Source organism: Castanea sativa, chromosome 9, assembly GCF_040712315.1.
Source record: "Castanea sativa cultivar Marrone di Chiusa Pesio chromosome 9, ASM4071231v1".
In the NCBI taxonomy this organism is placed as follows: Eukaryota; Viridiplantae; Streptophyta; class Magnoliopsida; order Fagales; family Fagaceae; genus Castanea; species Castanea sativa.
The window spans coordinates 15,930,303-15,947,171 of NC_134021.1; the positions used below are offsets into that span (position 1 = coordinate 15,930,303).

Genomic DNA, 16,869 nt, shown 5'->3' on the forward strand with positions numbered 1-16,869 from the left:
ATTTAACTCCAAAAACATATACAATGATGGTAAAAAGTAAAAAAATTTAACGTCAAAAACATATACAATGATGGTAAAAAAAAAATTTCTCAAAAAGATAAAAAAAAACGAAGAAGGAAAAAAAACAAAAAGAAGTGAGGAAATAGTAATTGATTATTTATATTTTGATCATTAATCAGGGAGTATTGTAGTAACTATTTTTATTTCAATTTTCACAATTACATTTAAAAAAAAAGAAAAAAAAAGAGTTAACATGATACATATAAAAAAAACCAAAGAAAAGAAAACAAAGAGGAACTTGCAAAAGATAGAACCTGAAAATTTGTTGGAGCCTCTGACAATAAACGTCTTTAATTTGAAGGAAAATGAAGGAGATATAGAGCTAAACTAAATGTTTTCAATCTACTACCTTCTGAGCACGCACTCATGCGCGTGCTCAGAGGCTCTTCTATTTTTTGGATAAGGGTTAATTTAGAGCATTTATTATAATTTGGGATTACTACATTTTTCAATCACAAAAAAAAAAACCTAGGGGTGTGATGAAAAATTATTTTACCACACATAATACTCATCACAGCCCTATGTTTTTTTTGTGATTAAAAAAATGTAGTAATCCCAAATTATAATAAATGTTCTAAATTAACCCTTACCCAAAAAATAAAAGAGCCTCTGAGCACGCGCGAGGCTAGTAGAAGATAAAGATTTTTTAGAATTTAATTCTATCATGGACTCTTTAAAATCTGATCACCACATCATCAACTATTTAAATAAATAAAAAATTTAACGCCAAAAACATATACAATGATGGTAAAAAAAAATTCCTAAAAAGAAAAAAAATACGAAAAAGGAAAAAAAAGAAGAAGTGAGGAAATAGAAGGAAATAGTAATTGATCATTAATCAAAATTTCAAAATTACATTTAAAAAAAAAAGAGTTAACGTGATACATATAAAAAAAAAAAAAAAAAGTAGAACTCAAAGAAAGTCATTCATAAACCAAAGAAAAGAAAACAAAGAGAAACTTGCAAAAGATAGAACTTTAAAATTTGTTGGTTGAATGCTTCTTTTGTAGTATAAGACTGTCATGTCTTTGGATCACAATACCTACAACATGAAATGACAATTCATTAAGAAGTACAGTGGTAGAGTATATGAAAGAACCATTCATTTTAAAATTACATATAAAAAAAAAAAGTTAATGTGATACATAAAAAAAAAAAAAAAAAAGTAGAACTCAAAGAAAGTCAATCATAAACCAAAGAAAAGAAAACAAAAAGGAACTTGCAAAAGATAAAACCTGAAAATTTGTTGGAGCTTTTGACAATAAATGTCTTTAATCTGAAGAAAAAGAAAGGAGGATGTAGAGCTAAACTAAATATCTTCAATTTGAAGAAGAATGAGAGATAGAAAGTGAGATAGAAATTGCAAAGCGTACGTGAGTTTGTGGATTTTAAAGTGTAGGAGTTTTAATTTACATATTTATCCTCGTTAGTTGAAAACTTGTAAGTAGATATGATGAGTATATTTTAGGCATCGAAAATGTGGAATGAAAACAAGAGAAACCCTTAAATAGTAGTATAGATGCATTCTTCTATTGATTCTCGTCTGGTTCTCTATTAGTAAGATCGTGCAAAAACCGAACTAAGTCAAGCATTACAAGATAAAAATTAGTTTATTTAATTTATTTTGAACACGAGCCGAGTTTAATCTCAATATTAAGCTAATCACATATAAGTTTGGTTCATTTTTTTGTTCAACAAGTTCAAGCTTGTTTGTAAGCTAATTTTTTTTTAAACTTATTCTTTCTTTATATATGGTAAACACCATGACTAAATTGGTTTTAATCCCTTCATAGATATATATATATATATATATATATATATATATATATATATTAATGTCTAATAACAAATTCTAGTTGAAATTATGTTTTTGAGTTAATTAGAATGATTTTTGTTATAAACTAATAAAAATTAGATTCATCAATCTTGTACTACTTAAACAGTATATTGATCAATGACAATCTTTTACATTTTATATGGTTTTGTCTTTATTAGTAAAATAATGGCTAAATAATTAAAATAACCATTTTAATGGGTTTTTTTTTTAGAAATAATTATAACATGCTGCTAACCCCACAGCTTGAACCCTTTAACCCCTACATCCCCAAGCACTTTGTAATGGTTTAAATTTAAACTTTTAGACAAATAATGGCGTGACATTTTATGAATTGGCATGGTTAAATATGATGAAAAAAAGATTGGAATTTTCTCCCTAAATTTACATTTTAATGCACCATACAATAGCCCGTGTTTCACCCAAAAGAATATTCATATTTATAAATATAATTTTCCTTTTAGGTTTTTATAAAAAAAGAAAAGGTAAAAAAAAAAAAAAAATCTGTACTTCTGTAGTAAGGAAGAAAATCAAAGAGATTGTGCAGTACATATAAATTTGAACAAGATTGCTGAGGCAGGGAAAAAAAAAATTCTGTAGTAAAGAAGAAAATCAAAGAGATTGTGTAGGTATATATGAATTTGAAGGAGATTGCTGAGGCACGCATTTATTTTGGAGGATGTGGTCTCTGCAATCTGCATAATCTCATGTTGTCCAGGTTGAATAAAATATTAAAATTACATTCAACAAGTCGTGGTAGCAGTGGCAGAGGCAGACCAGGTTGGTTTTTCCCCTTCCTTCATTTTTTTTAAAATTTTTTTTTTTATTTTCAATCTAGAATTCTGCTGTGTCTGTGCGTTCGAATTTTCGGCCATTATTTATACTTGGAAAAGAGAAAAGAAATTGGAACCGTTACTTTACATGGTTTTTAATTTTTAACCCCCTCCATGGCAAGAGCACGGCTACCTTCCTCAACCACTTCCGATTGCAAAAAACAAAAATCTTGGAACCACTACATGGTTTTAAATTATTTTCTTATGGCAAGAGCTACAACTTTTGACTGTCGTCTCATGCAAAACCGAGTTGTTTTTGGTCCAGCATTCTTGAAATAGGTTAAAAGTGCCACCGTGCTCAATTCAAAATGACTTTTATAAGTCTCCCTACCAAGTCTTTCTCGGCAATGCACCATGCTTTATTCTGATGACATATCATTTGTTAAACGAAAGTAGCACTCATTATTCAGCAAAAAAAAAAAAAAAAAAAAAAAAAAAAAAAAAAAAAAAAAAAAAAAAAAACAACGAAAGTAGCACTCATGGAGTCATGACCTCGAGGGACCATGTCTACAGCCTTTTTACCTAGGTTTTTTCCTTAATGCGTTTGGCAGTAAGACTTTTGTAATTAAGTCTTCCTACCAAGTTTTTCCTATGAACATTTATTCTACCACATGCCATGGCAAGTCTCACAATTGTAAGATCATGAAGAAACCAAATTGAGTCCAGCATTAAAGATAAAAACTGGTATATTTAATTTAATTTTAAACACAAGCTGAGTTCAATCTCAATATTAAACTAATAACATGTTTAAGTTTGGTCCATTTTCTTATTCAACAAGTTCAAACTTGTTTATAAGCTATTTAATTCATTAATCTTTCTCTATATATGATACACACCATGACTAAATTTTTTTAATCCCTTCATAAAAATATATTAATGTTTAATAACAAAATTCTAGTTGAAATTATATTTGAGTTAATTAGAATGATTTTTATTTAAAAAATTCTAAAAATTAAATTCATCAACCTTGTACTATTTAAACAGTATATTGATCAATGACAAATCTTGCACTTTTCATTTTTTTTTTTTGCCTTTATTAATAGAATAATGGTTAGGTAATTAAATTAACCATTTTTAATGGTTTAAAGTTTAAACTTGTAGACAAACTAGTTGTGGACCAGCATGTTGCGCGTGATATTTTTTTTTAATGATGATCTCATTAAATTAATTTTTGCAAATTGGACTAATTTAATAAAGAGTAATGTAATTCATAATCATATTTTCATTATTATAGGAACAATCTCAAATGTTATATATATATATATATATATATATATATATATATATATATATATATATAAAATTTAATTTTTGTTGTACCAAAATGAAAAAATACAATTTTTCTCAAGAATTTAAAAAGCAAGTTTGTGAAATTATTAATTTTTTAAGAAAAGTCATTTATAACATTTTGTGTATCATTAAAAAATATATAAAATTTGAAAATTATTCTTTTAGTTTTAAACAAACTTTCTCAAACCCTATTTTTTTTCCTACCAAAAACTACAAATTTGTCCACTCAAAAGGATTAAAAAATAAACAAAACTTAGTAACGTCTAACAGTTTATCATCTAAATGGATCATTAAAAAAAAAAATCAAATTCTAACTTGCTAAACAACTAATTAAAAACCAAACCAAATCAAACCAATGGGATAAATTAAGAAAAAGAACTTGTGATCATGAATTGGAATACCAAAATACCTAAATATGCATAAAAGTCGATACAAATTTTCAAAAAGAGAAACAAATGTGACATGAAAATTAAATCAACAATAATAAAAAGAACCATTAGTGAAAAAGAAAGTGGTTGAAACAATAAGAAAATCCACCAAAAGTTAAACAAAATTAGAGAGAGAGAGTATTGAGTATTGACCTTTTTTGTTGTGTACAACTTGGAAGAAAAGGTGAGAGAGGTGGATATAAAGTAATAAGAATTTTATATGAAAATTAAGATGGAAGAGGAAGGGCAAAAGTAAATGAAATGTTAAAAAAAGTGAAACGGTAGAATTTAAGAAGATATAAATGAGAAAATTTAAAAATCTAAAAAGGGAATCAAATAAAAATTAAATTTAAAAAGACAATGATTGGAGGAGATGAAATATTGAACTAAGAAGACAATGGTTTAAAAAGATGAAAAGTTGAACAAAATAAAAATTGAAAAAAAAAAACAAAAAAAAAATATGCTAAGTATGTGGTGCATAAAGAGTTTTGTAAATTTTATTGCAAAACTTTCATTATTTATAAATAGTATAGATATGTATAGACACTTTTTTTGATTTTTTTTATACATAAATACAAAGTTATATGTAAAATAATAATCTATCTATTTTTTTTTTGGTAAAAAAAAAAGAATAAAAAATAAATAAGAAAATGAATGATGGGAATTTTCACCCTAAATCTATATCTATATATATCTAAAAGCTGAAGCGTAGTATTTATTTTTGCTACGCTCCAGTTGAGCCACATTAGCATCCATATTATTATTTCTTTTCTTTCCAATTTTCTTATAATTTTTTTTAACATTTACATTTTTTTTTTTTTTTAACTTTTACTTTCACCAACCTTCTCCCTCCCTCATCTTTTCATCTCTCCACTATCCTTTACATTAATATCACTCTTTTTCTTCCCCTTCATCTTCCTTTATTTTGTCTCTTCTTATTCACATCCTCCTACTATAAATTTGTCACTATCTCTTCCATTCTATGCATAATTTCCTTTACAAAAGTTTTTTTTTTAGCTCTCTCTCTCTCTCTCTCAATTTTTTGAGGATTATCTATTTATTTATTTTTCTTGCATCTCTACTTTAGGTTGATAAATTTGTGTTCCATAGAACCCTACTTTAGGTTAATGCAATTTAGTTTTGTGTTGAATGTTATCCTCGATTCTTTAGGTTGTTTTTATTTTTATTTTTATTTTTGTTCTCTTTTATTGTTAAATATTATCTTACTGTATTATAAAAAATTAAATATAATATATAAAAATATAATATTATTCTATTATATAGCATAATTTAAAGAATTTGGTATTTATTGTTTTTTATTTATTTGAGAAACTGCTATTTATTGTTATATCTTTTATTTTTACTTTTTTCCTTCTCATCTTATGTTATTCAGGATCAAAATCCTCTAAAGTTCCTAGGGTATTCTAAGACATAGATTTTGCCACATCATCCATCTGCCAAAATAACGATTTAAAAAAAAAAAAAAAAAAAAAAAAAAAAAAAAAAAAACTCAACCTTATTCACCGTTTGCCGTTTAACCAAAAACAAACTACGGAGCTGTAACTTAATTTCTCCCGCATCAGTCCCACGACCAATCTACATAGTCATATTCTACTTTGGGTTGAAGCTACAAATTTAAGCAATTCCCACTAGGAAAAGAAAAGCCTAACTGTTAAATTTATGCATTAAATTAGTACCTATTTGAGAATTTAGAACATAAAAACCCAAAACGTTGCTCTTCTTTGAACCAAAACGTACCTTAAAATTTCCAGTAGATAAGCACTTGAGATTATTTGGATCAAAACTCAATCCGGCCTTTTGTGCTTTTTTGGTTTCTTCTGGCTTTGATGATTAAACAAACTCTTTTCTTTTGGTTTTGCTTCTTTCTTATAGATTTGATATGAAATTCGTTCAATAACAAAATAGTACGGGTTTAGTTGAAATTTTTTTATTACTTGGAGAATGGCTGTGTTTGCTTTCTTTTGCAAAACCGTACCATCAAGTCCACGGTGGTGATTTCCTTCCATTAATATTTCCTCATAATTTTGGTAAGGTGAATAAATTTGAATTTTTTATTTTATAGCATTCAATAATGGTTATGTCAGTGGATTGATAATATAACAGAATCTTAGTCTTTTATTTTAAAAGAAATGTGAGGATGTAAAGAACTTTATATGGTAGAGGTAGACTACCTTAGAAACTATAGAAGATCTTGATCCTATTATTTAATATTTAAATTTAGTCAAATCTTCCTTATAATTAAATTATTTAGATTTTTTCTCATTTTTTATTTTTAAAAATTTAATATAGAATATATTTAAAGTAAGTAAAAATGTCCTAAAAACATTTTACTCATTTTTTTTTTTTACGTTTACACTTTGTCCAACCTTTCTTCTTCCCTTTATCTTTTCATCTCCCCACTGGCCTCCACTTTAATATTACTCTTCTTATTTCCCTTTATCTTCCTTTATTTTGTTTCTTTTTATTCTTATCACCATAGTATAAATTTGTCATTTTCTCTTCCATGCTATATATAATTTTCTCTCACAAAAAAAAAAAAATGTCATTTCACTCTCTTTAATTCTCACTCAATTTTTTGGTGGATTTTTTTAATTTTTCTTGCATCTTTGTTTTAGGTTGATTAAGTTTGGTGTTCTTTAAAACTATACTTTGGGTTGATGCGATTTAGTTTTGTGTTTAATTTTTTTTTTTTTTGGTTCTTTTTGATTGTTAAATGTTATCCTATAGCATTATAAAGAATTAAATATAGTATATAAGAATATAATAATATTTTATTATATAACATGATTTGGATTGGTGTTTATTGTTATATCTTCTATTTTTACTTTTTTTTTTCTTCTCATCTTATTTTATTCACCATTTAAATTCAGACACATCTTCTATATCATTATATTATTTATATTTCCACTCCTTTTATTTAAGAAAATTAAATATTAAATATTAACTTAAATTCAATAAATAAAGAGTAGATAAAGAAAAAAAAACCAAATGTCAATTACTAATAGAGAGAGAGAGAGAGAGAGAGAGAGAGAGAGAGAGAGAGAGAGAACAATACAAAGTAATAAAGAATAGATAAAGAAAAAAAAAAAAAGCAAACATCAATTAGTAACTGTTAATTGGAAAACAAAGAGACTATAAGGAGAAGTAAAAAAAATTAAATAGACATGACCATACGGAGAACATTAAAATTTTTATAGTGCAATAAAATTAATTGTTACATTCACTTAAAAAATTAAATCAATAATCAACAATGAAATACAATCATATTACTACATTTAAACTTAAATCTAATCAAACTCTAATCATGGAAATCATATTTCCATTCATAACTAAAAGGGAGATGTTCTCAAGTAATCATATAAATTACATAAGAAATAAAGTCAAGAAATTTTAAAATTCCTTTTTTGACATTTCATTTAACCCTTTATGTATATATAATCTTCATACATCAATACTTTTAAAAATCTAATGAATGATGCTACATCTCATTTAATGCCTCTATTATGCAAATCATCAACCAGTAAATATATGATAATACTAAGAAACGTTATGAATGAGATCATGAAAAAAATGATAAAACTAATTAGCTACTATCATTATAGAGTAGTAGTCTATGACTTTACACATCTAAAAAATTGGAATAAATAGAGTTTACTTAAAGTATATGTAAAGATTCAAATTGTAAAAAAAAAAAAAATGTAAATGTTAAAAAAAAAAAAAAAAAAAAACATAGGTACAGTACTTAGATAATGTTCTTTAGATCCCCCTTTAAAAATTTGGTCATGTGACTATTTTTTTTTCATGGAATGGAAGCATATTTTATAATTAAGTAGTCACATGGCTAAATTTTAAAAAAAGAACTTAAGGAACAATATCTAAGATACTGTATAGAAATTTTGTTCTAAAAAAAATGTATAAGTAAGGTTTTTATTAATTTAAAAGATAATGAAAATCAATTGTTAATAATAATAATAATAATAATAATAATAATAATAATAATAATAATAATAATAATATATTTAATGAGATCACCCTAAAAAATTTATCTTGCGCAACGCGTGAGTCTACGACTAGTTTATGTTTTATATACCATACAATATCCCGTTTCGGTATGTCACTCCAAAGAATGTTCCAATTTATACATATCATTTTGCCTTTCATGTTTTTCTAAAAAAAGAAACGAAAAAAAAAAAAAAAATTTTACTTCTGTAGTAAAGAAGAAAATAGAGACGGTCCAAACCTTTGAGATTAGAAACATAATGGAGAACAAAACCAAAAAGAGATAGTAAGAGGAATGCTGGAAAAGCAAAAAACAGAGGACAGGCGAGGAGGAGCTATGGTAAGGCAAGGTAGAGCACACCCATCACTGATTCAAAACTCCATCACTAATTCAGTCAAGGCAGAGCAACGAAGGTGGTGGTGGTGGTTTACACAGCGAGCAAGGCTGGCGAGGTTCCTCGCCTCTGGTGAACTCAGTTTATCTCTCTCTCAAACCAGCTCACTCTCTCTCTCTCTCTCAAGGTTACATGGGTTAGGGATTTGGGCATTTGTTTTATTTTGATTCAGGGGAAGGGGAACGATGCCCTTAATGTTTTCTTTTTTATCTCGCGCAACGCGTGAGTCTGCGACTAGTTTATATTTAATACACCATACAATATCCCGTATTGCGCGGTATGTCACCCCAAAGAATGTTCCTATTTATACATATCATTTTGCCTTTTATGTTTTTCTAAAAAAAGAAACGGAATAAAAAAAAAAAAAAAACTTTTTTACTTCTGTAGTAAAGAAGAAAATAGAGTCTGTGTAAGTATATATAAATTTGAACGAGATTGCTGAGGCATGACTCCATGTAGGATTCTCCACTATCATACGATACGCACTCTGCATTTTCACGTTGTGGTAGCAGTGGCAGACCAGATTGGCTTTTCTTTCTCTCTTTTATTTTTATTTTTTTCTTTCTCTCTCTTTAATCCTAGAATTTTGCTGTGTGTGGACTCAGCTTTCAAATCTTCGGCCATTATAATATTGCTCACATAATCTTCCTACCCAAAGTTTTGGCCCACAGAAGAGAAACTGGAACCAGTTCTTGCTTTAAAATTTTTAATCCCACGGCTAGAGTACCTACCTTCCTCAATTAAGTGAAAAGGCAACGACTGTTGATTGCAAAGAAAAGAAATTGGAACCAGTACATGGTTTTAAAATATTAATTCCATGGCAAAAGCAGTGACCTTTATCAATCACGGTGAAATAGCAACAACTTTTTGACTGTCGTCCCATGCAAAACCGAGTTGTTTTTGGTCCAGCACTACTTGACACACAGGTTAAAAGGGCCATCATGTTCACGAGTCTTTGCACTCCTCAACACACCATTAATTTCATCAGCCCTTCAATTCTTTACTGTTTGAGTGTTTATTTTTGCTGCCTCCAATGAGAATTCCACTCTTTTCAAGGCTTCTCCCGATACACATATGCTCACTTACCCTCATCTTTACCGTGTCTGGTCAATGTCTTCGCGATCAACGATCCTATTTGCTCGATTTGAAGAATAGCTTCTTTTTTGGAACTGATTTTTCCAAAAAAGCGCTGCCTTGGAATGAAAGTGTTGATTGCTGTTCGTGGGAAGGAGTAACCTGCAGCGAGGGACGTGTTGTCGGTCTCTGCCTCGACAACGTACCAATCTAGGGTAAAATTGACAGTTCGAATAGCCTTTTCCGTCTTCATTATCTACAACACCTGAGTTTGGCTGGTAACGACTTCCGTGATTCTTGTATTCCACCGGAATTCGGAAATCTGACAAATTTGAATTTCTCACAAACTCGCTTTACTGGGCAGATTCCCATTGAGTTTTCGCGTCTCACAAGGTTAGTTACTCTCGATTTATCTTACATTTCTAGTGAAGAAGATCAGCACCTGGTGGAACTTGAGAACCCAAATTTAGCTACACTGGTTCAGAACCTTACGCGCCTTAAGGAACTTATCTTGATCATGTAATTATATCATCGCAAGGGAATGAGTGGTGTCAGGCCTTATCATCTTCACTGCCAAATCTAAGAGTGTTGAGCATGTCATATTGTAATCTTTCTGGGCCTCTTGATTCCTCCTTACAGAAGCTTCAGTCTCTCTCAATAATTCATCTCAACGGTAACAATTTTTCTGCTCCAGTTCCAGAATTTTTTGCAGATTTCAGAAATTTGACATACTTGAATCTCCGTTCTTGTGGATTGAATGGACAATTTCCAATAAAAATCTTCCAGGTTCCAACATTGCAGATGGTCGACTTATCAAATAATGAACTACTTCAAGGTTCTTTGCCAGAATTTTATCCAAATAGTTCTCTTCAGTCATTGCTGCTGACTGGTACAAAATTTTCAGGGACACTTCCTGATTCTATTGGCAACCTTAAAAGGTTATCTGAAATTGATCTTTCAAAGCTCAATTTCGCTGGATCAATCCCGAACTCCATGGCAAACCTTACTCAATTAGTTTATTTGGACATGTCATCAAATTACTTCACCGGATCAATTCCATCATTCAGCATGGCAAAGAACCTGATCATGATAGATCTTTCTTATAATCATTTGACAGGTCAGATTAGTGAAGGGAGTATTCCAGCATCTCTTTTTTCCCTTCCATCATTGCAAACATTGCTTCTTGGCAACAACCATTTTTCTGGTCAACTCCATGATTTTTCAAATGTTTCTTCCTTCTTGTTGGAAGAACTTGATTTGAGTAGCAACTACTTGGAAGGGCCAATTCCCATTTCTATCTTTGAACTCCAAGGTCTTCTAGTCCTAAATCTTTCTTCAAACAACTTTAATGGCTCTTTACAGCTTAATGTGATTCAGCAGTTGAGAGATCTTACCTATCTGGATCTTTCCAATAACAACTTGTTGATTGAATATAATGGAACTAATTCCTCACTATCCTCCTTTCCCCAAATTATCAGATTGAATTTGGCTTCTAACAAGTTGAAAACATTTCCTGAATTTTTGAGACACCAAGCCAATTTAGAACATCTAGACCTTTCAGATAACCAAATACATGGGGAGATACCCAACTGGTTTTGGAAAATTCCTCCACCTATTTATGTTAATCTCTCATGTAACTACCTTGAGGGACCTTTACACAATCTTTTGTTAGCGCCTTTCCTAGACCTTAGCCCCAACCAACTCCAGGGACAACTCCCAACTCCCCTTCCATTTTTTTTATATCTGGACTTGTCAAGGAATAATTTCTACTCTGTTATACCAGAGCTAGACTTTTCATGGAGTATCAGGTCTAGTAGTGCTTTCTTATCTCTTTCGAGCAATAAATTCCATGGGCAAATCCCTGAATCAATATGCAGTGCTATATCTCTTGGACTTCTAGATCTGTCTAATAATTCCATAAATGGAACAATTCCCCAATGCTTGTCTTCAATGAGTAATAATCTTTTAAGGGTTCTGAATCTAGGGAGAAACAAACTCACTGGCAAAATCTCTGATACATTTCCAAGCAATTGTAGTTTACAAACTCTGAATGTCAACACAAACCTACTAGAAGGAGTGGTACCAAAGTCTCTTGCCAATTGCACAAATTTGGAGGTATTGGACATTGGGAACAACAAGATACATGATTCCTTCCCTTGTCACTTGAAGGGCATGTCTAATTTGCACGTCCTAGTCTTGCGTTCGAACAAATTTTATGGATCTGTCGGTTGTGGAGGGTCAAATGTTACTTGGCCAATTCTTCAAATTGTAGACCTAGCCTTTAACAACTTTAGTGGTAGGCTATCAATAAAATCCTTGGCTCACTCAAAGTTAATGATGGTTGATAATGAGGCTCAATCAGGGCCCAATTACCTCCATATTGAAATTAGAGAATACTATGATAGAAATTATTATTATCAAGATGTAATAACAGTTACCATTAAAGGTCAGATAATTGAGTTGGTGAAGATTCTTACTGTTTTCACTTCAATTGACCTTTCAAGCAACAATTTTGAAGGGCCAATACCAGAAGAAATAGGAGTACTCAAATCCTTGCATATTCTCAACTTGTCGCACAATTCTTTCACAGGCCAAATCCCACCATCTTTGGGAAAATTAAGTCAACTTGAGTCACTAGACTTACCAAGCAACAAGCTCAGTGGTGAGATCCCTGTGCAACTTGCAGATAGTCTTACTTTCCTTGCAGTCTTAAACCTCTCATTTAATCAATTAGTTGGGCCAATTCCATACATCAAGCAATCTGCAACATTTTCGGAAACTTCCTACGAAGGGAACAAAGGACTATATGGGTGTCCTTTGAAGACAACATGCACATCTCCAAAGCCAAGTTCGCCACCTCCAACATTTGAAGAAAATAACTCAAATTCTCGGCCTTTGATTGACTGGAATTTCCTAAGTGTAGAGTTGGGATTTGTTTTTGGCTTTGGGATGGTCATTTGGCCGATTATGTTTTGTAAGAGGTGGAGGATTCGGTATTGCAAACACGTTGATGACATTTTATTTAGAATCTTCCCACAGCTGTACCTTGGAGGAAAACAATACCGTGGAATCCGAGCACAAAGGAACGCGGGGCAGAGGCATTAGGTATGGTAAGATGTTTGTACTATTTCTTTTCCTTTTCGCTTTCTTTATAAGAGCAAAATAAAAATGTATCCAAGCAATTGGGCGTGAGCTTTGTTAGGTAAGATGTTTGTACTATTTCATATTCGCAATGAACATTATTTTAAGATTATATTAAAATAAGCTGTTTTCATATACATCTAGCTTGAGATTTTAATCAGCAATTCTATATATTTAAAAAATTTCTATTTCTTTTTGTTTGTCTAAAATTATAACAGGTAGAATTGTACCATGTCTATAGTTTTCAATACAAGGACATTACTTTTGTTTTTTAGGTTTAGATGCTAGAGTGTTATGCAACTTAATCAAGAATTATATATAAGTCAAATATATATTTTAAATATTAAATATATATTCTAAAAATAAATTAAAAAAAACTTATTGTAAATATAAAATCACATGTAAAAGTAAAATTTTAATTTATGTTAATGATAAATTCTTACCATGTAAGACCAACCTTTTATCAAAAAGCTAAAAATTTTATAGCTCAACTAGTAGTTTTTATTATTTTCAATGGAGATATCTAAGATTTAAATCGTCATTCCCCCTTTGTAACTATCAAGTTTTATAAATTAAAAAAAAATAAAAAACCAAATATATATTATAAAATAATTTAAAACAAATTATAAAACTAATTTTAAACATTTTGAAACCCAAGAATTTTCAACTCATCAAATGGCACCAATTAATACTTTTGATTTGGAATAAGTTGATTATCTATTTGTCTAAGCTTAAGAGATGTTGTGGTTTAAAATCTAATCATGTACTTGTGATTCACAATCTTGTATGCGTCCTTGTTTTCTATAACTCAAAAATACTGAATTCTATGTATTTTTCCTTCTTGCATAATATCTCTAAAACAATCAATAAATGCTTTTCAGATACTTGCACAAATAAATTCATCTTGAAAAAGTTAGCATCCATTTTAAAACCAAACTATACATTTATAAAGATATGACTTAATTAAGAAAAAGAAAGTCCAATTGCATTTGAAAACATAAAATCATTTTCATTATTTAATTTCATAACTTACCTTCTCATCAAATAGCACAAAATCTACATTGTTAAATTCATTAATTGACTTGATATTAAGTAATAAAGTCATCCTAAAAAAGTCACTACCAATCTTAGAACCAAACTTTAAATTAAAAAAAAAAAAAAACTTAAATGAAAAGAAAAAAAATTCAATTATATTTGAAGACCTAGAATAGATTTCATTACTTGATTCCATAACTAACTTTCTCATCAAGTAGCACAAAATCTATATTTTATAAGTTCATTATTTGACTTGATATTAAGTTTATCCCACGTTCTTGTAATCCCTACTTTGATATGTTATCATTTTTTTAATTGAATGGAAACTAATTGGCGGCTATGTAACTAATATTTAAAACATTAAAAAAAAAAAGTTTGCATGAAGTATACGTAACCAATGTGTGTATATATATATATATATATATATATATATATATATATATATATATATATATATTACTATATATCACATATGTGACAATATTCTTCAAGTATTTTATGAATTATGATTAAAATTGCACTAATATTTGTTCTTTAATTTACACGAAAAGACCATAAAATACAAATTAAAAAATATACAAATTTATAAGGATTAAAATTGATAGGAAAAGTCACACATATATATACATGAAAAATTCCACTATTCATTATTGAAAAACAATCGAAAAGAAGAATTGAAAGCAGAATTATGCAAAGTAAAACTCGCATTGAAATTGACCTGGTGAATTTAACTAGAAAAGTTAATGTCCTCAAATCTTATCCTCTATTTTTCTCAAAAAATCTTATCCTCTATTGAGATGCACATAGAGATGATATAGAATAACAGAACCAATGAGATTGTCCGTGCCAAGTAAAAATTATTAGCGTCACAAAATTTTGGAAGCAAAACTTCTCACCATGATTGTGGAACTCATAAATAATAAGAAAGAAGACTTAAAGCTCTTGAAAAATTCATGGTAAGACTTGGACTAGAGTTCCCATCAAGCCCAAGTATATTATTGACAGTTAATGATATACACTCTTTGCAATTCTTTTATTTTATTTTTGGTAAAACACTTTTTGTAATTTTTTCACCATACCACAGCAGCAATTGCTCTAACTTTTTTTTTTCTTTCTTTTTTTTTTTTTTTTTTTGAGAAGAGCAATTGCTCTAGCTTGGTCTAGTGTTATATATACATAATATGGCCATTCCATTTTGCCACATCAATCACTTCTAGTCCTAGAACCAATTTTTATTATATGATATAAGATTTAAGATGTGACCTTTAAATGGAGTAATGCTAACGGCAAAGACCATATAATTTTTTTTTTTTAAATTGCTAAAATTGCTATGATTTTTTTTTTCCAAATTGCTATGAGTTAAGTGGGAATAAGGAAATAACATTACTTTTATATGGAGTTTTGATTTAATCTTTATAAATATAATACTACTAATTTACAACATGCTATATTGCAATATCTTATAAATTTTTATAAATTTTTAGCTACAAGCAAATTAAAATTTTTTTTTTGGGCTAAAATGCAGAACCTTTTATATTTAATTAAAATTCATTTCAATCCTCTAACTTTATTTTTATTCATTTCAATCAGTATCAATTCTAGTTATGCTAATTGTTAGTCTTACCACTGGAATGAATATTCATTTTCATTTTTATGCTTTTGTGAAACTGATCTGCCCTGTTACTGAAACAATCTGCTTCCAATCACCATTAGAATGTTAATGCATCATCAGCGTTGTTGTGATTTACTTACCTAGCAATGACATCAATATCCAGAAGAATTTTCTTTTTACCAGTCCTTTTTAGAGTTAATCACAAGACTAAGTCCTCTGTTCTGAATCAATATTTTCCAGCAGAGTTTACTTACAGTACTTTCGTTTGAGCATTATAGGTGTAGTACTTGAAAATTTAAACTAGAACTATGGTCAATGGTATCTTGGGTGATGAATCAATGTGGGAATGCACTTTTTTGCTTAACATGAAGAAGCAAGGGGAAAACTTTTTTTTTTTAGCAGTAGATTTACTTGAAAATTTTCAAATACAAAAATTGGAGGTGTTTAGGTGCTAGATTAGTATGGGAAAAACTTCATTTGATGAATTGATGAGGCAGCCATCAGCCTTAGCAGTTAATATTTGTTGTGGCATTGGCATGCTGCCTACATCATAACTCTCTCAATAAAAAAGAAAAAAAAAGAAAAAAAAAAAGAGTATAATCTTTGGGCAACATTGCTGTATGGTTTAGTGGAAAGTCTGTTATAATCTTTGGGCAACATTGCTGTATGGTTTAGTGGAAAGTCTGTCATTCTTCACATTTTGGTTTAAAACTGAATTATATATTCTTATAAACTACTTAGCAAAAAAAATATGGAGGTAAGGTTGGAATTGTGTTTATTGACTTTCAGTGTGGATAATATATTAGGACAGTTCCATAATAGAATAATGGATCACAGAATGTGATGGAGGTAATAACTAATTTTACTTGGCAAATCTGGTTCACCTTTTGGGAACATTGCAACTCTATTGTTCTTTATAACATTTTTTTTTCTTTCTTATGGAGTAATGTATTCCTTTGCTTGTATAAAGGGTAATACGTAAATAACTTTTGTAAATGACCAATGCATCTAGATTTTTGTATGGTACAAGCATGCATAACGTTTCTTTCTTAATATTCTTGTGTGCAATATATAGAAGGGCCATGAAAGGCAAGCTGATAGTGAGTTGTCCTCTGCCACCAACAGCACAAAAACAACTAACGAACCC

General features: G+C 29.3%; 1 pseudogene; it reads left to right on the forward strand.

Moving 5' to 3' along the window:
• The first annotated feature begins 9,893 nt into the window (after nucleotides 1–9,893).
• LOC142608822 (receptor-like protein 7) lies at nucleotides 9,894–13,039 on the forward strand (annotated as a pseudogene).
• Nucleotides 13,040–16,869: the final 3,830 nt, after the last annotated feature.